Source organism: Aotus nancymaae, unplaced genomic scaffold (assembly GCF_030222135.1).
Source record: "Aotus nancymaae isolate 86718 unplaced genomic scaffold, 86718_ANA_hifiasm-v0.15.2.pri h1tg000062l, whole genome shotgun sequence".
In the NCBI taxonomy this organism is placed as follows: Eukaryota; Metazoa; Chordata; class Mammalia; order Primates; family Aotidae; genus Aotus; species Aotus nancymaae.
The window spans coordinates 39,083,085-39,110,869 of record NW_026988476.1 but is presented as its reverse complement, the minus strand read 5'-3'; the positions used below and the strand labels follow the sequence as shown (position 1 = coordinate 39,110,869).

At 36.2% G+C, this 27,785-nt stretch overlaps 1 protein-coding gene across 1 annotated transcript in view; it reads left to right on the top strand.

Moving 5' to 3' along the window:
- Positions 1-27,785, top strand: part of ATP8B4 (ATPase phospholipid transporting 8B4 (putative)) — a 397,582-nt gene that overhangs the window by 305,806 nt on the left and 63,991 nt on the right. The window contains exon 29 of the transcript XR_001105656.2: positions 3,714-3,803. The gene's annotated coding sequence lies outside the window, so the exon portion shown is untranslated. The remainder of the gene's footprint in view (positions 1-3,713; positions 3,804-27,785) is intronic.

Genomic DNA, 27,785 nt, shown 5'->3' with positions numbered 1-27,785 from the left:
AGTGAGCTCTCCTACTACCTGGCAGTAACCTGCTTTTCTATTGCCATCTCCTGGTTCTCAGGAATGTGTACTTTTCACTTCAGTTTTCAACCTGTTTTAGAACTGGAATCTCCTAGAGGACCTTCACTTCAGTCTTTCTCTTATGCCTAGTGTATGTGTATCCCTGGAAAGTGATATGATTAACATTCCATTTTTACAGAGGAAAGCACTGAGGCACACAGAGGTCAAGTAACTTGCCTAGGGTGCCATAGCTAAGAAATAGCAGAACCTATTACTTTTAATTATGCTCTCTCCACATCTGGTGTCTACACTCTCTCCATATCTGGTGTGGTTCTCCATCAATTTGGTGTGAACAGACTTGATCTGGATCCAAATACCTCTTGATTACTTATGGAGTCTCTGTATGTCGTGGCTTTCCTACCCCATGTGGTCTCTTGGTACCAGTCCGTGTCTGTGTCCTCACTACCTTTCTGCCTGTGCACCTTTTCTTGGCCTAGTTCTCAGCTGGCCAGCTTGTTTCACATACTCAGACTTCTTCCCTATCTGCTTCATCTACCTTAACCAAGATGTTAGACCAGTCATTCTTAATCCTGTATATATGCTAGAATCACTGGGGAAATTAAAACAAAGGAACCAAACACACTGGGGCCTCCATTTCATTCCCAGAAATGTGAATTGAATTGATCTGGGGTATAGTATGTATGAGCTTGCTTCTGGGATTTTTTTCAAAGTCCCGTAGTTCTTTTGAATGAGAACCTCTACCTTAGAGGCTCTTCTTGTCTTTCTCCTGGGTTTAGTGAGCAACATGCCTTTGTTTTGGTATGTTTGTTTGTTTTGTTAGTAATAGCTGCCCTGCTTCCCTTGGCTGCCACCTCCCCTTGCAATGGTTTACCTATCTGCCCTGCTATCATTTTGCCTGTTCTGTTTTGTTCCTCTGTGTCCTTTCTTATCAAAAGCACATTGCTGATCCTACCTTCAAATCTTTGTCCTTGCCATTGCTGCTGCTTGTAATCACTCCATTTTTCTCTACTGGAATCTAGTTGAATCAAAGTTTTGCCTTCTCCATGCAACTATCTCTCATCACTACCCACACAGCTGGTTGCTGCTTCTCAATGCCTATTTGAATTCCCACCTGTATCATTCTAGTGGCTTTTCATTTAGTGATGAAAGGTGGTATATGATTTTCATGTGTGGATAGGAAGAAGTGCTTTTAATAGTGGTTAAGAGCACAGGATTCAGAGTTGGGAAGATTGATGTTTCAAATTCCAAGCTGCTATTTACTTAACTACTCTAAGCCTCAGTTTTCTCATTTATAAATTAAAGATAACAGTGTTACATATTTCATAGAGCTTCTCTGAAGCATGGAGAACATTTAACACAGTACATGTTAAAAGTTTGATACTCATAAACTATAGAAACAGGATATATATGGTAATGAGACTGATTTCTTTTAATTAAATTGGTAGAAATTAATAACTTATGCATCCAAATTTCCCCTTATCATCTGCCCCATAAATATTGGGCAGAGAAATGGAAGATACTCACTTATTGTGATGATGCTGTATTGCCCAGATCTTTTCCAGAAATCCTCTCTTGGAATTGCCTACAGAGCTAGTTTATGTGTCGGAAAGAAAAAGGGTCCTATTGCTCTATTCCCTATTTGTTTTTACCAAAAAAGGCAATACTCAGTTCCCCTGCACACTGTATTCATCAGCTTTGGTGCCAAATGACCTTTGACTTTTTTTTTTTCCTTTTGAGTTTAATCTTCCCCAAGAGGATAAGGATGCCACTACTAAGAATATGTACAAAAAGTGTAACAGATTTTCAAGGGAATTTCAGAACAGAAGTTCCCAAAATGTTTTTCCAAGGAGACTGCAAATGACTTGAGAATGGGGCCCTTATCTACAACCAGGGGTTCTTAACCTGGAGTTAACTGGACTTCTGCTTTGTAACTTTTCTGGTTAGAGGGTCTGTAACTTTCTTAATGTTTTCAAAGGGATAAAAAATGAGAAAAAGAAGGTAAGAATATTGTTTTAAAATATTTTATAGGTGCCAAGGCTGCTAGGAGAGGGCTATTTTGTTAATAATAAATTTAAATGTTTAAGGAATAGAAGTGTGCTATCTTTCAAATACTACAATAATGATGTCTATTATTATAGCATGCATTGTTATTTTAACAGTGGGGGGTGGATTTGAATAAAACAATAAACATTCCCTCAACCACTCCCTGACTTTACATGTGCATGTGTTCATGAAAGAGCTGGCAGTGTTCTAGTGTGTGGAGTGTGACTTTGGAACTTTTTAGAAGTGTTTTATAAAATAGAGTCCAAAGGAAAATACAACTATCATGTTTCAAAAACAAAACAACAATATCAAAATATGAAAACTGGGAGGAGGATTATTTTACCATTGTGTTTTTTGTCCAGTGGCTTGCTAGTAAGGCAGCTCTCTGGGAGGGTAAAAAAACAAGACCCGATTTGTAATGTTTGCCAATTTCTATGGTGTAAATACTCCCACCATGGCCAATTTCAAACTACCAGTATGAGATCACTGAATAGAATTGGGAGGAGATGCACAGAATTTGTTCTCTATGCCAGTAAAAGCTGTTTCTAGTACACCACTGCTTGTAACCCTTATAAACCTAGATGCCCAAAAGAAGAGTTTCTGCAGGAGGTTCAGTTTTATGGCAGTGTCTTTTGTAAGAAGCATACTTTAAGAGCAAAAAAGGAATTGGAAAGGAATTCTATTGGAGGGTATTAAAGGAGATTGAAACACATAGTTTAAAACACATTTCCCAAGCATCCTGATTAAAATTCACCCTCTTCCACCCAACCCACTAAGGTTTTCTCTCCCATTTCTTCTTCCTCCTCTACCTATCCCAGTGTTTTTTGTTTGTTTGTTTTATTAGATAGACTAAATCTCCTGGTCGGAAAGAATCCTATTTCTGAGCTGACTGCAGGTTTGGTGGGGAAAGATGGGCTGCCTTTGATGGATAGGGAAGGGTGAATTGAGGTCTGAGAATAGTAAGACATTAATAATCTTTATTCTATCACATTATTTGCCCATGTTAAAATAAAAAAAAAATTGAGGAGGAAAAAGTATACAAGTGAAACTACCTTCTCTTAAGGTTTGTGGTTTGTGAATCAACAAATCTTTATAAACAGTATCCTTTAAAGAAAAAGCAGTGTAAATATAAACCAAATCTTTTTATTTTTTTTTCCGTTTACATATGGGCATTTCTTAACCTGTATCTACATTTATAAACCAATTTGACTGATCAGCTTTGGGTTAGTTAGTTAAAAGTCAAGCCAATCGTTTGTCTATCCCAGCTGATTTTGTACTGACTTTATACTCCAAAGCTTGGAGTGAAAAGCAGAAGGCCAGACTTGCAGTGTGACCATGAGCAAGTCATTTGGCCTTTCTGAACTTGAGTTACATCATCTGACATTGGGATTGAACTGAATGGTCTTTAAATTGCTTTCTAGCCATAAGAGCTTGTGGTACTTATGTTGCATTTAATGAGCTGCTTCACAATTTTCTTTTATGAAATTAATAATCTCTACTTTTAAAATGTCATAAACCTGCTAGTTTGAATAAGTGGATTAATATCTAACTTGACTAGTTAACTAGAACTCTTCTGTCAATAAGAATAATAATTTACTCTTGAGACTCTGGTTTTCTCTGCTAACATTTTTCTCTGCTGTTCTCTCTAGACTTTGAGGTTCACCAAACTCATCTGGAGGAAGAAACCCTACTGAGGTTGGAAGGAATACTAAGGATAGATCAAGGACCCTCCTCTAATGGTATCAGAAATTTATACTCTGTCCCTAGATCATTCTGGACCTTCAGGATTCATATTTCTTCAGTACACTCGATCTTCTATGTATTTCCTTGTCTTTCTATTTCCTGCTTCTTCACACTCATCTCAGGGCTTCTGGCCGAGGAAAAAGATACAGTGAGTAGGGAATAATCATGTCTTCCCATCCTCTTTGGTATTAAATCACTTGGCTCTTATCTATCAAATACCTGATGATTCACTTAGTTTAGGACACTCCAGAAAGATAATTATGGCATGAAAAATAGCTAATATTTATTGAGTGCTTACATTTTCTAAGGACTTTACAGACATCTCATTTAGTTTCTAACAACATAAATTCTAGCCCCATTCTATAAACAAGGAAACTAAAGCTTAAAATGGTTAACCCAAGGTCAGAATGAATGAGAGAAGCAAGACATGATGTATAATTCCAGAACTGCCTGGCCTAACTTCTGTGCTCTTGTGCTCCTAACCACGGACTCATCTGTGGTTGTATCTGAAGCTGCTAAAACAGAGCTTGGAGTGAAAAGCAGAAGGCCAAGTAAAAGCTTTAAGATGAGGATGATTAGATGGGAATTTGATTTCATGTTTTTCAAGCTAAAGAGAGGACTTGGGCTGCTTTGGTGAAAGAAACTACACACAGCTCTAAGGATGTGCTCCCTTTACTTGACTCTCTATCCTATCCCAGACTATCTGGTGCAGGAACTTACAGGCTCAGCCCTGAGCTAAGGTCATTCTGATTATCAAACCCATGATGGGCAGTTAGTGGTGGGGGTCAGGACTCTCAGCCCTATTATTTTAGTTTCCTGCCCCTAGGTCACTCATTCAGGTGCATGAAAACTCACCTTTTAATTAAATACTGGAAAAAGTCATCACAAAACTAGGCTGGGCATGATGGCTCATGCCTGTAATCCCAGCACTTTGGGAGGCCGAGGTGAGCAGCTCACTTTAGGCCAAGAGTTCGAGACCAGCCTGGCCAACATAGTGAAACCCAGTCTCTACCGAAAATATAAAAATTAGCTGTGTGTGGTAGTATATGCCTGTAGTCCTTGCTAGTTGGGAGGCTGAGGCATGAAAATCACTTGAACCTGGGAGGGGGAAGTTGCAGTGAGCAGAGATCACTCCACTGCACTTCAGCCTGAGCAATAGTGAGACTGTCTCAAAAAAGTCATCACAAAACTAGTCATACAGTTCCTTCTCTACTGAGCAGAAAGACTAATCTTAAGATGAGTGCCTTATGTTCATTACCAATGACTCTGAAACCTCAGTACTAAGAAAATAGAAAAGACACAAGATATTGCAGAAAGTGTCCATCTATTTGGGGGCCGCAAAAGCATTTATCTTAAATCCAGCCTCCCTGCATTTTTAGTCTTCCATTTGGAGACTGAGGGTCTCTTGCTTCATGGTGGAAGGCTAACAGCTGCTCACTGGCATGTCTTAACTTTCTATATTGAAGATGATGAAGTGACAGGGAGAAGCAAAAGGGATAAAATTTTTTCAATTGATATGAAAACATGATGGCACATATAAACATGAAAGAACTCAGGAAGAAAGAAAAGATGCTGATATGTTTCGGCTGTGTTCCCACCGAAATCTCATCTTGAATTGTAACTCTCACAATTCCCACATGTCGTGGGAGGAACCTGGTGGGAAGTGATTGAATTATGGGAGTGGGTCTTTCCTGAGCTGTTCTAATAGTGAATGAGTCTCATGAGGTCTGATGGTTTTAACAACAGGAGTTTCCCTGCATGATCTCTCTCTTCTCTTATCTGCCACCATGTGAGATGTATCTTTTACCTTCTGCCATGATTGTGAGGCCTCCCCAGCCATGTGAAACTGTAAGTCCAGCAAACCTCTTTCTTTTGTAAATTGCCTGGTCCCAGGTATATCTTTATTAGCAGTGTGAAAATGGACAAATACAATAAATTGGTACCAGTAGAGTGAGGCAGTGTTGAAAAGATACCCAAAAATGTGGAAGTGACTTTGGAACTGGGTGACAGGCAGAGGTTGGAACAGTTTGGAGGGCTCAGAAGAAGACAGAAAAATGTGGGAAAGTTTGGAACTTCCTAGAGACTTGTTCAATGGCTTTGACCAAAATGCTGATAATGATATGGACAGTGAAATCCAGGCTAAAGTGGTCTCAGATGGAGATGAGGAACTTGGGAACTGGAGTAGTGGTGACTTTGTTATGTTTTAGCAAGGAGACTGGCAGAATTTTGCCCCTGCCCTAACGAACTGTGGAACTTTAAACTTGAGAGAGATGATTTAGGGTATCTGGTAGAAGAAATTTCTAAGCAGCAAAGCATTCAAAAAGTGACTTGGGCGCTGTTAAAGGCATTCAATTTTATAAGAGAAATAGAGCATAAAAGTTTGGAAAATTTGCAGCCTGACAACATGATAGAAAAGAAAATCCCATTTTCTGAGGCAAAATTCAAGATGGCTGCAGAAATTTGATTAAGTTGTGAAGAGCTAAATGTTAATCCCCAAGACAGTTGGGAAAATGTCTCCAGGGCATGTCAGAGGTCTTCACAGTAGCCCCTCCCATCACAGGCCCAGAGGCCTAGGAGGAAAACATGGTTTTGTTGGTTAGGCCCACGGTCTCGTTGCATTGTACAGTCTTGGAACTTAGTGTTCTGCATCCCAGCTGCTCTAGCCATGGCTGAAAGGGGCCAATGTAGAGCTTGGGCCATAGCTTCAGAGGGTGCAAGCCTCAAGCCTTGGCAGCTTCCATGTAGTATTGAGCCTGTGAGTGCACAAGAATTGAGGTTTGGGAACCTCTGCCTAGATTTCAGAAGATGTATGAAAATGCCTGGATGGCCAGGCAGAAATTTGCTGCAGGGGCGGGGCCCTAATAGAGAACCTCTGCTAGGGCAGTGCAGCAGGGAAATGTGAGGTTGGAGCCCCCACACAGACTCCCTACTAGGGCACCATCAAGTGGAGCTGTGAGAAGAGGATCACCGTTCTCCAGATCCCAGAATGGTGGAACCGCTTACAGCTTGCACTGTGCACCTGGAAAAGCCACAGACACTCAATGCCAGCCCATTAAAGCAGCCAGGAGGGGGGCTATACCCTGCAAAGCTATGGGGTTGGAGTTACCCAAGACCATGGGAACCCACCTCTTGCATCAGCATGACCCAGATGTGAAACATGGAATTAAAAGAGATCATTTTGGAACTTTAAGATTTGACTGCCTTGCTGGATTTTGGACTTGGGCAGGGGCTGTAGCCCCTTGTTTTGTCCAATTTATCCCATTTGGAAGAGCTGTATTTACCCATTGCCTGTACACCCACTGTATCTAGGAAGTAACTAACTTGCTTTTGATTTTACAGGCTTATAGGTGAAAGAGACTTGCCTTGTCTCAGATGAGACTTTGGACTGTGGACATTTGAGTTAATGCTGAAGTGAGTTAAGACTTTCAGGGACTGTTGGGAAGGCATGATTGGTTTTGAAATGTGAGGGCATGAGATTTGGAGTAGCCAGTGGTAGAATGATATGGTTTGGCTGTGTCCCTACCCAAGTCTCATCTTGAATTATAACTCCCACAATTCTCACATGTCATGGGAGGAACTGGGTAGGAGGTGATTGAATTATTGGCATGGATCTTTCCTGCACTGTTCTTGTGATAGCAAATGAGCCTCACAGGATCTGATGGTTTTAAAAAATGAGAGTATCCTTGCACAAGCTCCCACTTTTCTTGTCTGCCACCATGTGAGATGTGCCTTTCACCTTCTGCCATGATTGTGAGGCCTTCCTAGCCACATGGAACTGTAAGTCAAATAAACCTCTTTCTTTTGTAAATTGCCCAGTCTTGGGTATGTGTTTATCAGGAGCAGGAAAATGAAATGATATAGATGACTTTAAAAACTGTTTGATGAATTGTCCATTTGATAGAGAGACTCAAAGCCAAGCAACTTTGATACTTCTTTGATCATATTTCAATTTTTAATGGAGTATTGGGTAAGAAAGGGTCAAGGGGTGAATAGAGACCAGGGACATAATGTGGGCTTTGTGGGATCTGGATCTTGCACAATTTAGGGGAGGAAGAATTTTAAGAAAAATAATATAAATGCAAAATTAGAAATAGAGCCTTGGAATAAGCTCATGCAAGTGAAAAATCTTGAGATGATGCTTTATTCACTTTGTTTAAAAATCCTTGTATGGTTGAGATAAATTTTCTCCATTTAGCTGGGAACACAGACACACCATGCTGAAATATTCTGCTCTGATAGACTACTGATGGGTCAGGGAGAGAGATGAAAAGAAGAGGATACAAAGAGGCCAATAAAATGCAGGGAGTTTACCAGGTGGTATTGTGTAATATTCAGAGGTCATATGTGTACACAATTGTTACACACCATAGTTATCTTTAAGAAAGCATAAAGGTGCCCAGGGCTACATGGACTATCTATGTGGTTTTCTTGCCCAGAATCTGACAGGAGTGATAAGGATCAACAGCTTCACAGCTCAAGTTACTGTCTGTTCTGTCTTCTGGTTTCTACTAATTTTGTTTTGTTTGATATGTATCTTCAGCGTGGGCAACTCAAACAACCAGCACAGTTCATTTGCTATCCATCTCCTCTCTTCTTTTTTTTTTTTTCTAACAATATAAATTGTTTTTTTGCTGTCAAAATAATAATTTGTCTCAACACAGGAATCAAAGACATGTAAAACATTTTAAACTTTGAAAACATTTTAACTATCATCAGATTTTTACAACTATTTTTAGATACTTCCCAATGTAGGGTTAAACTAAACTGACGGTGTCTCTTTTAAATTCTGGGGCAATAGTAGAAAAAGAAGACATGAGATAGTGCTAACTCTCCAGACTGACCAGGGCTATGGAGAATGCTAATTTTATGGAGTGCAAATGATTTGGATGGTCTTGTTACTAGTCATAAGAATCTTAAACCATTCAGCAGCTGACAGATTGCATTTACGTTGGAAAAGAAAGATTGTCAGGAGCTTTTATGGTGGCCACACAATCCAGGAACAAATTTCTCATTATAGAAAATATGGTATCTTTATAGGACGAATTAATGAAACTCACAAAGGAACACCTAAACAACAAATATCTAAGCTTTAAAATATTTTACCAGAAAATGAACAACAAAATATATTGCAGATCAAATACAGATGGGTGAGAGAGGAGGTTTCAAAAGCAGATTGGCAGGGGTGTTTGGGAGACATGGTAATAGGTTCTCTCTGTCCTGAAGGGAAGCCAGTGGAAGATGAGAGGGCCAATTTCTCTGAATATTGGCACTCAACTCCTCATAATAATCAATAAAAGGAATGTTGGATGCCTAATATCTGGCTCCTGTGAGATTGTCCAGTGTGCCTTAGGCCAAGATACTCATGCAGCAGGAAAGGAATATAACAAGGGTGGGAATGGCTCTTGACATCTCTTCCCTAATGCTGGGGAGAAGCGGGGTCTCTCAGTACACCTTCCGGTCAGCCCTCTTTCCACATAGCCCAAACAGAGGTGAGTCCAGCCACGGCAAGAGCATTTTCCAACATAATAGACACAGACAGGAAAATTTCAGCACAAGAGGATTGAGCAGCATCCATTATTTTGGTTCATAAGGAGATTCAGTGACTCTGTATGTAGTGGTTTGTATTTTTTGAGGCTAAAATAGGAAGTAGCTTGCTTCCTTTCTTCTGTGTTCTGTTTACTTATTTATTTTTTGGATTCCAGGAAATTGCTCAGTTTACACACCTGGAGTCATGATTTTATAGAGTTGAGGCTTTTTTTTTTCATCATGATAGAATAAAATTTACTTTTTTTTCTTTGATATACAGTTCTATGAATCTTAACATGTATATTTGTGTTACCATGACCATAATCAGGATACAGATCAGTTTCATTTCCCCAAAAACTCCCTTGCATTATTTCTTTAGAGCCTCCAGTTCTCTGCCCATCCAGCTTTACATAGGCAGACAGTTTGTCCCAAGTTAGAGGAGGTAGTCTAATTGTCCACTCATTCATTCCTTCTCTATGGACAGTCTTCTGGGCAGATGGTAGTATTTTTCAAAACATAAGACACAATTCCTGTAATCAAGGAAGGTATAGCCTAGTTCAAGGCTAAGATATCTCCACGGTAACAATAAATTATCAAATGGCAAGTGAATGATATTGACAATATAGGAGATCACAAAAGGCTTAGAAAGGCCAGGAAAGGCTTAGAAGGAGAAAAGAAACTTGACCTATAGTCTAAATGGATGGAAGGATTTTTGAATGTCATATAGAAGGTAGGAAAGCCTTTTGGGCAAAGTAAGGACATAGAGGCATGTATGTATATGAACTTGGGAAAACTTATTTAGGAAGGGGAAGTGGGACTTTCTTTGAGTGGTGAAAGAGACTAAATACAACGATGGTCACAATTCTCTATTCTCTATCCCTTCCCATATCCACACCCATTTCAATATGACTGCAACTCTACTCATAAACAGATGGAATCTATTCCCTTATTCCTTGAATCCGGGTTTGCCTACTAATTGCACTAACTGACAGAGTGAGACAGAAGTAATGGACTGCCAATTTGAGCCAAGACTCAAGAGTCTTTGAACCCTTTTTCACTGTGTTGGAACCCTGGAAAACTGCCATGTGAACAAGTCCACCTAAAATGCTGAAGGATAGTAGACCATATGGCAGACAGTTAACATGGTTGTTCTACCCAATTCCATCCTAGAGAAGCAAAGAACCAGCAATCTCTAAACATGTGAGAGAACCTTGTCTATAGCAGCAGAGATGCCTAACTGACCCACAGCTAATATCAGATAGATGAATGAGCCTTAATGAAATGAAAAGTATCCAGCTGATCCATAGACTTGTGAGCAATAATAGATGCTCATTGCTTTTTAACACTAAATTTTGGGAGAAGTTTTTTACCTAGCAATAGCTAACTGATGCAAGTGTCTAAGACCCTTGGGATCTCTGTTTTATAAGTAATAAAAGGATAATTAGTAGGTATTGTGACCTAACAAAGAAGGTACATTAGGAAGCTTCCTATCAATATTATAGTAGTGGAGATCAGTGATAATTTTAGTGTATCCAAAATTTATTTTTATCAAAACAATAAATGCATAGTTTTAAAGGTGAAATAGTACTATGAGGCTTGCCAAGAAAAAATGTAATTCCAAGCTATAACCTTACTCCTGTCCCAGTACTGTTTCTTAGCTTTCTCTTCTGAAAGCTATCTTCATATTTGTAAATATTATGTCTATACACATCTTTATCTTTATCTATTTTAGATATAATCTCTTGCCTCTATATTATAGCAGATAAGGATTTTTCTGTCTTCCCTACTTCTCTTCCATACCTTATAATCCTTTTATTCTAATTTATCCATGTAATAATTGATATTATCAATTTAATATCACCATGTTTGTTAAATAAATATTTCACATTTGTATTATAATGTCTATGTAAATATTCTTCCCTATTAGGCAGGTAGAGTATTAAAATAGTTTCTTTTTATATAAATTTTGTTTTTCATTATTACCTCATTATTATTATCATTATTTTCTGAGATAGAGTCTTGCTCTGTAGTCCAGGCTAGAGTGCAGTGGCACGATTTCAGCTCACTGCAAGCTTTGCCTTCAGAGTTCAAGCGATTCTTCTGCCTTAGCCTCTTGAGTAGCTGGAATTACAGGTACGTGCCACCACGCCTGGCTAATTTTTGTATTCTTAGTAACCGAGACGGGGTTTCACCATCTTGACCAGGCTGGTCTCAAACTCTTGACCTCGTGTTCTGCCTGCCTCAGCCTCCTAAAGTGCGGGGATTGCAGGCGTGAGCCACGGCACCCAGCGCTATTACCTCGTTCTTTTATTTGCTTAGTTTTCTATGTACTAGTATAAAATAGATGCATAATTTTCTCCAAATACGATAATAGATACGAAAAAAAACCCTGATTTTCATTCTATTTTTCACATAGCCAGATGCATCAGTTTGTTTGTTTGTTTACATAGGTCTCCATCCAGGAGTTATGTTTCAATCTTGACTGTTTTCTTTAAGTATTCCTATGAATAGGCATTTTCTATATCTCTGAGTATTTTCTCTAGGATTTCCTGTGCTACAGCCATTCTCACCTCTTCCTTTCTCAGTGTAATCCCTTATTGTGATGAAGAATATCTTCTAATATTACTTGGCTAAAATACCTTTATTCTATAGTATCTACTTCAAGCTTAATCGCATAATCATGAAAAGAAGATGACTTTCCCTCTGAATTTTTAATGCATTACTTCACTGTTTTCTGGCTTTTAAAGTTTCATGCCTTTCTTACTCATGATCTTTGGCGGTTGCCTGTTTTGGTTGTTGCTACTGTTCATTTGTTTAATTTATTTTTGAAACTTAAGCACTGGAAATTTCACTATGTTCCTTCATGGATCTTTTTTCCCATTTTCATCCAGAATTGCAGGTAACACAATGGACTCTTTCATTCTAGAAATTTGTGTCTGTCTTTGGGTCCGGGTGCAGTGGCTCACACCTATAATCCCAGCATTTTGGGAGGCTGAGGTGAGTGGATCACGAGGTCAAAAGATTGAGACCATCCTGGCCAGCATGGTGAAAACCCATCTCTACCGAAAAATACAAAAATTAGCTGGGCGTGGTGGTGCACTCCTGTAGTCCCACCTACTCGGGAGGCTGAGGCAGGAGAATTGCTTGAACCCAGGAGGTGGAGGTTGCAGTGAGCCAAGGTCTCACCACTGCACTCTAGCTTGGCGTCTGGCAACAGAGTGAGACTCTGTCTCAAAAATAAAAATAAAATTTTAAAAAAGTAGAAATTTGGCCTGGCGCAGTGGCTCAAATCTATAATCCCAACACTTCAGGAGGCTGAGGCAGGAGGATCCCTTGAACCCAGGCATTCAAGACCAGCCTGGGCAACATAATGAGACTCTGCCTCTCCAAAAACTAAAAGAAATATAGCTGGGTATGTTGGCATGTACCTGTAGTCCTGGTTACTTGGAGGCTGAGATGGGAAGATCACTTGAGCCCAGGAGTTCGAGGCTGCAGTGAATTGTGTTTGTACCACTGCACTCCAGCTTGGGTGACAGAGTGAGACCATGTGTCTAAAATAAATAAATAAATAAAAATTCTACATTGTCATTTTCTCTTTCTGAAATTCCTATTAGTCTTATGTTAGATCTCCCAGGTGATTCTTTAATTTTTTTTTAACTTTTTCTTTTCTAATTTCTGCCTCAGCTTTTCAAAATTCTGCTTTCTGGAAAATGTTCTCAACTTCAGATTCCAATCCTTTATTGATGTTTTTCTTTTTGCTCAAACTTTGTTTTTCCTAAAAACTCTTTTATGCACTATGATTTATCTTTGTTTTCTTTTTTTATTTAACGAGTGATTTTTTGTTCTTTAGCCACAATTCTCCCACTTTTTTACATTATCACATTTTTTTCCATATTTTTAAACAATAGACACATTATTTGTTAGAAGTTAAGGATAAGCACATTCTTTTTGCTAAATGATATTATGTTATATGTAACTTAAAGATTATTAACTTTTTAAATATCAAAAATTGAAGATGCCGAGAATCACCTTTATTTGTAGGTCCCAAAATAGCCCTGAGGTCTTAATATGAAAATACCTTTTATAATTTGTAACAAAACTCTTACCTCAAAATTAAACACTATAAAATTTACACAATTGTACCTGGATATTGTATAGATATAATCAGTATCTATACAATATCCAGAAACCTACTGGAGTTTTAGAAATGAAAATGCAAATAGGTTTACATTCAGAAAAGAGAACTTATACCACAAGGGTATATAACTTGAAACCAGGCATCCTGTGCAGGAATCTGTTCAGTCCTTAGACAGTCATTAAGTCATCTTTGTGCACAGGTCCTTGGATATCCCCAAATGCCAGGCAGAGCAAAGAGAATTCCAGTACATTGGCTTTTACTGTTCACCTAAATGGGGTATGATTTTCAAATTATTGTTCCATGGATATAATATCTTCACTTATCTTTCTTGAAGATATAAATTATGGTTTCTTTACTCTCTGTTTTTTCAAGTTTTTTCCTTATTTTGATTTTGATCTTTATTTTTCATGCTGAAGCTCATCTGATGATTTTTGATTGTCCATTCGTATTTCAGAATGAGATCTAGAAAGCTAGTTGCGTATTCTTTCTGTCTGTGCAGGGCTTGTTAACTTGTGGGCTTTATAGTAGGGTAATCAGAAAGTGACCTAACTTTTTGGTTCAGGAACCCTAAAACATTGGTATCTGCAGGACTTTTCTCTGGGATTTTTGGTCTTTTCAGAGAGGAAACCTTAAATCTTCTGCAAAAGGCAGATACAATTGTCTAGAGTGTTCTGGGAGCAGAGTACAGGAAAAGGATGCAGAGTTCCATTTATTGAATAGTCAAACTTTTGCTTAATTATTCATTTTACATTTTAACACTACCCTTGTTATCTCAGTACCCAAAACATCCGTATTCAATTTTGTAGAGAATTAAGTCTTCATTTTCTGCAGTTTAGAAGGGAATCAGTCCTTTAACTGCACATAGTACTTATTTTATTTTAGAGATGTGGTCTCACTATGTTGCCTAGACTGGACTTGAACTCATGGGCTCAAGCAATTCTCCTGCCTCCACCTCCACATAATCATTATTTTAAGTAAGTATGTAACCATATTATTAATAAGTATATGACTAGCCATTTTTTGGCCTAGGGAGCCTGTTTTCAACCTGTGCCATCAATAGCCCAGTTTAATTATTAAGTCATGTTGCTGAAACAAAAACTAATTTCCAAAATGGAAATTTGGTGAGTAACAGAGTTTAAACTGAAGGTTTTGAGGCTTGATAAGTAAGATGATTCACATCACAGATACCTCACACATTTTGCCATTAGACAAATCAGTTTCTCCAAGTTTCCTTCTGTACAGACAGCTCTCTTATCTCTCTTCTTTTTCTCAATTTACAATTCCTTATCAAAGCCTATTGTGTGAGCATTTCAGTTCCAAGTCTTAACCCCAGCTTGCAGACCACACTCACTAGCCAAACAGTAGGATTTTACTTGAGATGTAGAACAAAAACAACAACAACAAAAAACAGAATGGAATAAATTTTTCCCTAACAAAAATAATTTAACTATTATATAAAGTCATACCAATGAAACCTATCAGTAAATTGGGAATCACAGTAAAGTATTTAATCACAATGATATTGTGCCTGATTTGTGATTTTATTTTTAGAAAATAAGAGAATCTTAGTGTGAAGCCAGTGTGTGGTGATGGTCATAGTTATCTTTTCATGTATTCATTAGCACATGCATGTGAGAAAACTACCTAAGGCTAGAAATGTAACCACCAAAAGAATTAAAGAAAAGAATACTCAGTGCTGCTCACACAGGTATAGGACTAGTTCCTGGTTCCACCAACCAGATTAGTAGTGGGGAAAAATTAGCCCTATGATATGCATAGCTCTGGTCTCACCTTGTGACTCATAAAAGCAGTACCAAAAAGGATTAAGCAGTTTCCAGCTAACTTAAATGCATCCTAGAATAAAGCTCAACAATTATAGGAATACAAAAATATTCAGAATCCAAGAAAGAAAATTTCCCTATGTCTAGAATATAATAAAAAACTACTAGGCATGAAAAGAAGCAGAAAACTATGACCTTTGATAAGGAGAAAAAAAATCAATTTCAACCAGCCAAGAACTGACACAAATATTAAAAAGACAAGAACATAAAAAGTTTTTATAACTACATTTCATATATTCAAAAAATGAAGTATAGATATGAAAGATATAAAAAAGACTTAAAATTTCCAGAAATAAAAAGTATAATTTCTAGGATAAAAAATACACTAATTAGAATTCACTACAGATTGGAAATTTATAAATAAAAGGTAAATGGACTCAAAGACAGTTTAATAGAAATTATCCAAAATAAAATGCTAAAAGAAAAAATAAAATGAACAGAGAATAAATAAGCTGTGGGATAATTCATATGGTCTAATGTATTTGCAATTGGTATAGTTTAATAAGGAGAGGCAAAATATTTGCAGAAATAATGACCAAAAATTTTCCAAATTTTTGATCATTTGATAAAAACTAAAATCCATGGTCCCAAGAAGCTAAATTAACCCCAAGCATGTAAACATGAAGAAAAAAATGTTAAGGAACATCATAATCAAATTGCTCAAAACCGATGATAAAGATGAAATCTTAAAAACAGCTACAGAAAAAGTAGAGGGAAGATGATAAAGAATGACAGCAGATTTCTCATGAAAAATAATCCAATTAAGAAGACAATAGAACAATATCACAAAGTATAAAATACTAAAGGGGAAAAAAATCCCTGTAAATGTAAAATTCTGTATACCCAGCAACAATATCTTTCAAAATTGAAAGTAAAATAAAGATTATTTCAGACATAAAAAAGCTGAAAGAATTAATCACTAGCAGAAGACCCATACTACAGTAAGTACTGAAAGAAATACTTCAGTCAGAAGGTAAATGCTACTGATGGAAATATAAATGTATACAAAGGCATGAAAAGCACAGGAAATGATACACAGGAAATGATACTACATGAGTATATAATAATCTTATTATTAAAATCTTTTAAAAATATATGTAGCTGTTAAAAATAATGATAATGTAGTATGGGATTAATAACATATATAAAAGTAAAACGTGGTAACAATAGCATAAAGCCCAGGAGTAGGAAAATGGAGTATATTGCTGCAAAGCTCTTGTATTATACATAAAGTGGTATAATATCATTTGGAGACAGACTGTGATAACTTAAAAATATATACTATTTTATATACTTACTTCATTTACTATAACCTCTAAAGCAACCAGTAAAAGACGGGAAAATAAGCACACCAAAAAAGGAGATTAAAATGGAATAACAAAAAATGATTTTATCATGCAGAAAAAGAAAAAAACATGAAAGAACAGATGGAGCAAATAGAAAACAAATGGCAGATAACAGTTGTAAACTTAACCATATTGATAATCATATAAACTATAAATTGCCAAAGATAAAAGGCAGAGATTGTCAGAGTGGTTACAAAGAAAGACCCAACTATATGCTACTACAAGAATGCCCTCTAAATATAAAGGCACAAAAATGTTAAAGTAAAGGAACGCAAAAATATACACCATTCTAACATGAGTCAAAAGACAGCTACGGTGGCTATATTAACATTAGATTAAGTAGACTGCAAAGCAAAAAATGTTACCAGGGATAAATAGGGTCATTTCATAAAAATAAAAAGGTTAATTCATGAAAGCAATCCTAAAAGTTTATATATATATATGTATATACACACACATATATAAAAACAAAACAACTATAAAGATAAGTAGACAAATCCCCAGTTAACTTAGGAAATTTTAATAATCTTCTCTCAATAACTGATAGGACAAGTAGACAGAACAGAATATCATTAAAGATATAGAATACTTAAATAGTATCATCAACCAACTCGACCTAATTGACATTTATATAACAGTCCACTTAAAAGTAGCAAAATGTGTATTTAAGTGCATATAAAACATTTATCAAGATAGATCATGATAGACTATATTTAGACCATGAAACAAGTCTCAATAGATTTACAAGGATTCAAGCTATTCAAAGTATGTTTTCTGACAACCATGTAATTAAATTATAAATAAATAACAATTTCTGAAAAATCTCAAATATTCAGAAATTATTAAATAAATTTGATTAGCTTAATACTCTTCTAAGTAGTAAAGAATAAATCAAAGGCACTAAGAAAGCATTTTGAACACAATTAAAATATAAATTCACTGTATCAAATTTGATGCTACTAAAATGAGAGGTTACAAAAAAGTAATTATGGAGACATTTTATATTCCTAAACACATATATTAGGAAAGAAGAATAATTTGATCAAAAATCTCTGTTCCACATTACAAAACTTAAAAAAGGAATGTAAATTTCACCTAAATAGAACAATGAATTAAATAGAAAGAAAATATAGTAAGCAGAAGAAAGGAAATAATAAAATAGAAAAAAGAAAAAAGAAAACAGTAAACACTGGTTCTTTGAGAAGATCAAAAAATCATAAAATATCTAGCCAAACTAATCTGGAAAATAAGAGTGATAATATATACTAATTATCAATATCAAGAACAATAAAGTTGATCTCACTACAGGGATTAAAAAGACAACAAGGTAGTATTTTGAGCAAGTGTAAATTCATCAACATAGATGAAATGAACAAATAGCTTAAAAGACACAAACTATTAAAAGTTTATCTAAGAAGAAACAGATAACCTGAATAGTTTTATTAAATAAATTAAATTTGTAGTTTAAAAATCTTCTGACAAACAAAAAACCAGCTCAAAAATAGTTTTACTGGTGAAACTTTCAAATATGTACTGAAGAAATAATACCAAATCTACACAAACTGTTGCAGAAAATTGAATTAAGCAAAATATTTTCTAATTCATTCTATGAGGCCAGCATTAACTTGATTCCAAAACCATAAATTACAGATCAACATCCTTCATAAGCATAGATGCAACATTCTGAAACAAAATTTTAACAAATTAAATCCGGCAACACATAAAAATGATAATATAGTATAACCAAGTATTATTTGGTTTGTGGAAGAACTAGAACCCTCATACATTGCTGGTATGAATGTAAAGTGGTATAACCACTGTGGAACACTGCTTGACAGTTTCTTTAAAAGTAATGCACACATCTATCATATAATCCACAGTCCTAGATGGTTGCCCAGAAAAATGAGGCATCTGTCCCTACAAAGACATATCATGAACGTGTACAGCAGCATTATTTGTAATAGCCAAAAACTTGAAACAACCTAAATGTTGGTCACCTGATGAATGGATAAACTAAGTGGAATGTTCACCCAATGGAAGGTTGCTTAGCAAACAAAAGGAATAAATTATTAACTAAATAAGAATATAGATAAATCTAAAATTAATTATGCTTAGTGAAAGATTCCAGACAAAAGAAAGAATATACACTTTTATTCCTGTTACATAAAATTCTAGAAAATGCAAACTAAACTGATAGAAAGCAGTTTGGTTACTGCCTGGGGATTTAAAAAAGTAGAACAGGGACAGATGGGAAGGAGAAATTTCAAAAGAGCTCAAGAAAAATTTGGAGTAGTAGCTGTGTGCATCATCTCAATTGTGATGATTTTACAGGTGTAAACAGACTGTACACTTTAAATATATATTCACTCAATTGTATGTCAATCATATCTCACTAAAACTATTAAATATATGGGTCACTACCTATTAATATCTATTTCTCATGAACATTGATGCAGAAATTCTCATCAAAATATTAGCAATTAAATACAACAGTGTATTAAAGAAGTAGTACACCATGGCCAAGTGAGATTTGACCCAGGTGTGCAAGACTGGTTCAACATTTGAAAATCAATTAATGTAATTCATGATATCGACAGGCTGAAAAAGAAAAATCACATGATCATATCGACAGATTAAAAAAAATTTGACAAAATCCAGTACCCATTCATAATAAAACTCTCAATAAACTAGGAACAGAGGGGGACTTCTTTAGTCTGGTAAAGAATATCTGCAAAAGCATCTATAATTAACATCATGATTAATGGTGAAAAACTAGTAGCTTTCTCACTAAAATGAGAAACAAGGTAAAGATGTCTCCTTTCACCACTCCTTTACAACACTGTACTAGAAGTCTTAGCTAATACAATGAAACTGAAAAAAAGGAAATAAGAAATATACAGATTGGGAAGAAAGAAATAAAACTCTCTTTGTTTGCAGATGACAGGATCCTCTATGTAGAAAACCCGAAAATATAAACAACAAAAATCCAGGAAGTAATCAAGATTGCAGGATATAAAGTCAATATACAAAAGTTCATTGCTTTCCTGTATGCCAGCAATGAACAAGTGGAATTCAAAATTAAAAAATACAGTACTATTTACAATGGCACCCACAAAATGAAATATATGGGTATAAATCCAAAACAATATGTACAAGAGCTACATGAGGAAAAGCACAAAATTCTCATGAACAAAATTTTTTTAAATTACATAAACGAAGAGGCAGTCCATGTTCATGGATGGGAAGATTCAATATTGTTAAGATGTCTGTTCTTCTCAACTTTATAGATTAAATGCAATCACAATTAAAATATCAGCAAGTTAGTTTTTAGATATCAACAAATTAAATTTAAGGTTTATATGGAAAGGCAAAAAGACCCAGAATAGCCAACACAATGTTGAAAAAGAAGAACAAAGTTGGAGGATGGACACTATCCAGCTTTAATACTTGCTACATTAATCAAGACAGTGTGGTATTGATAAAATGCTAGACAAATAGATCAGTGAAAATAAATAGAAAGCCTAGAGATAGAGCCACATATAGTCAACTGATCTTTGACAAAGGAGAAAAGGCAAACAATAAAGTAAAGATAGTCTTTTGACAAATGGTGTTGAAATAACTGGACATCCACATGCAAAAAATTTAATCTACACACAGAACTTACACCCTTCATAAAATTTAACTCAGAATGAATTATAGACCTAATGTAAAACACAAAACTAAAAAACTCCTGGAAGATAACATAGGAGAAAACCTAGATGACTGTCAATATGGTGATGACTTTTTAGCTACAACACCAAAGTCATGATCCATGAAAGAAATAGTAAGTTGGGCTTCATCAAATTTTAAAACTTTTGCTTTGCAAAAGATAATGTCAAAAGAATAAAAATGCAAGCCACATATTTTCAAAAGATACATCTGATAAAGGATTGTTATTCAAAATATACAAAGAACTCTTTAAGCAATAAAAAAAAACCAAACAACCCAATTAAATGGTCCAAGCCCTTAACAAATATCTCACCAAATAATATATACAGATGGCAAATAGGCATATAAAAAGATGCCCACAGGGAAATGCAAATTCAACCCAAAACAAGATACCACTATACACCTATTAGAATGGCTAAAATCTGGAACACCGATAACACCAAATGTCGATAAGGATGTGGAAAAACAAGAACTCTCACTTACTGCTAATGGGAATGCCACTTTGGAAGACAGTTTGACAGTTTCTTACAAAACTACACTAACTCTTATCATATGGTTCAGCAATTGCATTCCTTCGCATCTGCTCAAAGGATATGAAAACTTGATATCCACACAAAATTCTGCATAGGTGTTTATAGCAACTTTATTGATACTTGCTGAAACTTGGAAACAACTAAGATATCTTTCAGCAGGTGAGTGGATAACCATACAATGGAATATTATTCAATGATAAAAAGAAATAAACTATCAAGCTTTCATTCCTCCATGAACAAACATGGAGGAATCTTAAACACATATTATTAAGTGAAAGAAAGCAATCTAAAGAAGCCACATACTGTAAAATTATGTGATATACTAGAAAAAACAAAACTAAGAAGACAATAAAAGATCACTGGTTGCTAGGGGCTTGGGGTGGAGGATAAAGGGATAAATAGGCAGAGCAGAGGGGATGTTTAAGGCAGTGAAAATAATCTGTATTATACTATAATGGTAGATACTTGCTGTTATACATTTGTCCAAGCCCATAGAATGTACAACACGTAGAGTTAATTCTAATAAACTATGAACTTTCAGTGGTTATGATGTGCTAATGGAAGTTCCTCAATTGTAACAAATGTACCACTTTGTCGGGGAGATGTTGGTAATGGGGAGAGCTATGCCTGTGTAGGGGCATGTCCTGCTAGCAGTGGCTCTAGCAGAGATTTTGATTTAGCAAGTCTAAGGTGGAACTCGGGAATCTGTATAGAAACTGTGATTAGAAACAACTGCATTAGGCAAAATTAGCATGCAAGCAAGTATTTTACACTTGCCTCCAACAGAGCCCTCCGTCATCATGCTGCTGTCCTCTCTTCCTCTCACGTCATGTTAACTCTTCTCTCACTTGCCTAATTTCCACCTAGGCAAATAATGGTAATTTAGAACCCATTTTTCCCAAATTTCATCTCTTCTTTTATGATTAACCATCTCATCCCACTTAATTTCTTTTCATCTGTCTTCAACCACTGTAGCCTTTCCAATTCCTGAGTCAAAGTAACTTGAAGATCCTAGGCTAATACATAATACTCTTCTCTTGGCTCCAGGTCAAGGATACAGAAGGAAACCCCTTCACCACATAGAATGAAAAGATTAGGATTTAAAGATGAAGATTTATTTACAGCAAATGAGTTATTCTGCATCACCCAAGTCACTGTAGCGGGTTCTCTTGCATGTCAATAGTTTTTCTTTGTTTACTCACCATATTTGACTATCTATGGACAACTAGTCCTATCCTATTTTGGTTTTAAGAAAAATTATTAAGGCTAAGAGCAAAGTTGTTTATTTTTTGTCATCCAAGTTTCTGAGATGTTTTAGATAAGCAATTCACCACTTTGATCTCAAACTATCAGCTTCAAAGTATAACATTTAAAAATAATTTTATGTGGTTTCTATTACTTTGCCTGCCTTGCATGCACTGAGGCTTATTTTAAGATGTCTTTTCTGGTTTTCAGCATTTTTGTAAGATGGTCAAGTTAGATGTTTGCCCTTTGTGATAAAACAACTCCTTTATATAAGTATCCCAGACTTTATTAATTATTATAAATATCAGACAGTGACAACATGAATGCATGGTTCTTCTATGCATGACATTTAATGAAAGTTCAGTTAATACTCACTCCTAATCCTTCTGGAAGGGCATAGGATTTTGTTTTTCCTCTCTCCTTTGTAACTGCACTTAAAACATATCACGCTTTGTGTATCTAATATATTTGGCTGGATGGGGGATGGCTAGCACTATTTCTTTTGCATGATGGTGGGTAAGGCTTTCTGTTCTTTTTTTTTTTTTTTTAAATCAGATCCAAGAAATAAATCTGTGTTATAGACAATATGTTGCAGAAGGGACATAAATATGCCTGAAAGGTCTAATCAAGGGTACATAATTTATTTTGTTTTACAATGTAAGAAGTTTACAATGTAAGAAGCAGTATAATATAGTGAGTATAGTGAAGAAATAGCAAGAGCACTAAATGTCTAAAATTAGAGAAGCTGTTTTCTAAATTTTGCTTTTCCACTTATGCAATCTTGGGCAACATTCTTTATTCTTGTGTTAATTCATCCATAAATCCCACAAATATGTCTTGAATATTTTCTATGTGTCAGATACTGTGGAAATCACTTACAATAGAAGGGTAACACACCCCTTGGTCTTATAAAGTGTGACAGTCATGCCAGTGTACCTCAGAGATCTCTAACTACAGGAGGAAAATTGATTGAGGGCCTCAGATTCTGTGCTCTGAAATCCAGTGTAACATTTGCACCAGGCTAGTCTTCCCATGGGCTGCTCCCCAACAGTGACTGACTACAGCAGGGATACCAAGGCAAGTTTATTCCGGCAGACACAACTGGAAAACTCAGTGATGGTCTTGTTGAGCATTCTTTAGACTGCACAGCAGTCTAGTTCACTTCAGCCTAATTTTCCTTCCCTCTCCCCCTTACTCAGGATCCAGCTTGCAGTACTTTTTCAGGGCTCTCTCAAACTTATGCTCCCTCCCCACTTTTTCTCTCAGGCATTTCTAGCAATAAAAATCCTGGCACATTTAATCCCATTTTAGTGTCGGCTTCTTAGAGAACCTAAGACTAACATACAGAGTATATCCTAGTGGAGGAGAGAAAACATAAACAAGTAAATAACAAGGTAATTTCAGAGAGTGATAATTACTTAAGGTAGAAAAAAGTATTATAGTGGAATATAGTGATGGCCAGGGGTGGTAGGTAGGAACAAGGCACATTGTTCTTTAGCTTGAATGGGCAGGGAAGACTTCTCTGAGAAGATGACATTCCAGCTGAAAGCTGAATGATGAGATTTAAAGATGCTGGGAAAGAACAGTCTGTGCAGTGTGAAGGGTTGGAGCCCAGCAGAAGCTGCCTGTTTGAAGAACATGAAGATGGGGATTTTAATAACCCGTCAGAAGAATATGACAGCAGGTCAGATCAGAAAGACAGAAAAAGGCCTCGTCATGGACAGGAGTCTATATTTTATTTTAAGCTCAATGAGAAACTATTGGAGAGTATAAACAGAAGGGTAACATAATTTGATTTACATTTTTGAAAGATGACTTTGGCTTCTGCAAGATGTTGAACTGGGAGGGGGCAAGAGTGGAAACAGGTAGAGCAGTTAGAATGTAGGAACCTGGGAGAGAGATGGCATAGGCTTGGACTATGGTAGTGATGGTGCTAGTGAGAAAAATTAATGATGGATTCAAATCAATTCAAGATATGCTGTGTGTGTGTGTGAGAGAGAGAGAGAGATGCAGTCTTTTTCTGTTGCTCAGGATAAAGCGCAGTGCTACCATCTCAGCTTACTGTAACCTCCACCTTCCAGGTTCAAGTAATTCTCCTGCCTCAGCCTCCCGAGTAGCTGGGGCAAGAGGCACGTACCACCACGCCTGGAAAATTTTTTTATTTTTAGTAGAGATGAGGTTGTGCCACGTTCGCCAGACTGGTCTCGAACTCCTGACCTCAAGTGATCTGCCCACCTTGGCCTCCCAAAGTGCTAGGATTACAGGTGTGAGCCACTGCACCTGGCCTCAAGATGCTCTTTGAAGGCAGATGTGATATACTTAATTTTCTGTGCCTTAATTTCATCATTTGTAAAATGGGAATAATAATAGTACCTATCTTATAGTAGGTTATATTAAGGATTAAATGATAGATGATACATAAAATTCTCAGCACACTCAATAAATATCACCTCCTTTTATTTTGAAAAGAGTACTAGGTAGAAGAGAGTAGATCCATGCTTTATTTCAATTCTGCTATAAGCTCAAGATGTGGCCTCAGTTTCTTACCAGTATAATGTTGGAATGGGGTGGTGATTATACAGTCATGGAATACAAGAGCTGTATGGGACCTTGGGGACTTTTTTTTTGACAGGGTCTCACTCTGTTGCCTAGGCTGCGGTGCACTGGCATGATCTCAGTTCACTGCAACCTCTGCCTCTTGGGCTCAAGCGATCCTCCCACCTCAGCTTTATAAGTAGCTGGGACCATAGGCATGTGCCACCACACCTGGCTAATTTTTGCAGTTTTTGTAGAGACAGGATTTTGCCATGTTGCCCAAGCTGGTCTCAAACTCCTGAGTTTAAGCGTAGCCTGCCAAAGTGTTAGGATTACAGGCATGGGCCAAACTGCACGGCTGACCTTTGAGATTATTGATGTCATCCTATCTGTGAGGGAAGAATAGGCATCATAGGAAGGTAAAATCATAGTGTTGAACTATGTGGCATTATGAGGCTCTGAGAAACTTCAGTTATTCTCAGTATTCCATGATGTTACTGAGCATTCTTTTATAAGGGCTCTTTTGGGCCTCTGACATACTTTCTCCTCATACTTAGGTTGTCATATTCCTTTTCTGATCTTCCCTGAGTTCACAGATTTCTTAGGAGCAGGGCAAAGAATATGTCAAATCAACATCTGACATATTCCCTTTCCTGCTTTTCCACATCTGTGTATTCAATGACTCATAACATTAAGAGTACTACCCTTGAAGTATTTTTTTTTATTTTAAAACTTTTATTAAGAAAAATTTCAGAAATTCAGAAGAAGAGATAATGTGATAAATGCTTTCACCCATCTTTGACTAATAATCAATTTCTTCAGTGAATAAATATCATGGGATAAGGTGGAACCATATTAGATTAAAAGGTTCCTAAGAGGGTGTTTCAACTTTTGGTAATGGTAGGGGAATCTTGGTTGGATTAACTCTCCCTCAGATAGCAATGATAAAATCTAGATAATATATATTTTTAATTAAATTAAAGAACAAAAGAGTGAACAAGATGAAAACTAGAGGAAAATCTACCCTTGAAAGAATTTCCTTAGTGACATTTGAAAGTCAGCCTGCACAGCTGCAGCAACAGAAAGCCACCATCTTACTGGTTGAAGTATCAGAAACAGTTTGGGGAAGGCAGAACAGAAGTCAGAGGGATAATTCTGGAAGGGACATAGAGTCAAAAAGTGAGATCCCTAAACACCTATATATAAATGCTGCTAAAAATCTTGGCTGATCACTAAACTATACATGCCTTGGGAAGACACACAAAAAAAGCAGTATCTGGGAACCAAATGAACTGAACAGAGAGTTCATCTGCTGTCCAGCACAACAGGGACAGAGTTGGGAGTTTGAGTACAGCCTAATTAACTGCCTGCTAAAATAAAAATTACTCTTCAGAAGAACATAGTAGAATCCAGAGACTGTGAAGTGTATAAATTATAATGTCCAGTTGCCATCAAAGATCACTAGATACATAAAGACAGCAAAAAATAATCAAGAGAAAAAAGGCACTCAATAGAAACTGACTCTGAGGAGGATCCAGATAATGGAAATTACAGACAAGGACTTTAAAGCAGCCATGATAAATATGTCCAAAGACTCAAAGAGAAATATACACACAATGAATGAACAGAAGAATATTTCAGCAGAATTTAAGTCCTAGAATCCTCCTTACCTGCATAGGCTTCTGTATCTCTTCTAAGCCAAGCACTGGGTTCAAATTTACTCTCACTCAGCCCTGTGGAGCCATATTCCTGTTTAAGTAGGTATAATTGCAATTGGGAAGAGTATGCACAGTAGCACTGGTGGTGTGGTGTTAATGATGTTGGTAGTAGTGGTGATAGGCAGAACTGAAATTCTAACTGAATATCAGAATGTAGGAGGAAAGTATTCTAGATTTTTATTCTAATTAAATGAGATTATACGTCTCTGGTATTTCCCATGAACTTTGTCATTTGATGATGGCAAATTATGATTTCCAGTGTTTCCAATATTTCTTGATGTTTTCCATATGTTTCCAATGTTTCTTGGGAAAGAGATGGATTTTCACAACTATTAATATCTAAGAGTAAGAAGACTTAGTTCTAGACTCTGATACTTATCAAATTTGGAGAAGTTAATTAATATCCCAGGAAATCCCAATTTTTTCTTCTTTAGGGTAAGAGGAAGATGGGGTAAAATAATCTCTTTGTAGCTGTGTCATTATATTCTTTAGTGAATTCTAGACTTGGAGTGAGTCTTATCCATTCCCCTTATCTTGTCCAGCTTACTACACAAAGCAGTTATGAAGAACAAATAAGATGACAATAACAACAATAACAGTTGCTTATATTTATTGAGGGATTATTATTTTACAGGATGGATCTAAATGTTTTCTTTACATGTATTACCTCATCTAGTACAACAATGAGATGGGTACAATTTTTATTATTCCAATTCCACCTAAAAGGAAACAGAGGTTGTTTTGCCTAGGTCTCTCAGTTAATAAGAAGTACAAGTGGGATTTCATCCAGGCAGTCTGTAGTAAAGATGTTTGGAATCAAACTCTCTCAACCCTTGCTGTAGATAATGTAAATTCATTCAATCAATAATTTACTGATGGATAACAATTTGAATAACAGTTGTACCAAATGGATATCACTAATGGGTAACAATTTGGTAATAGTCGTACAAATAGATGCTCACTCCTATGAACCGGGCACTCCACTCACAGATACTCATCAAGAGAAATTCTTATACATGCATAACAGAAGACAAGACAAAAATATCTAATGAAACATTATTTGCAACAAGGAAAAATCTAACTTTGCATTATTACATGAATGGTCCATCAAAAGTTTATGGGTAAATCTGTTATGGTAAATTTTATATATATACTTATTTTATTCTACATATATACAATTATATATAAATATATAATATGTAATATATTTTAACAGTTAAGTGAATGTATATAAATATGCATAGAACTAGAATTCTACTGTCCAATATGGTAGCCACTAGCCACATAAAGTTATTCAGGATTTGAAATGTGGCTAAAGCCATACATTAAAATAATATTTTTAATATATTTGATTAAAATATATAATAAATTTGATTTTACCTGACTCT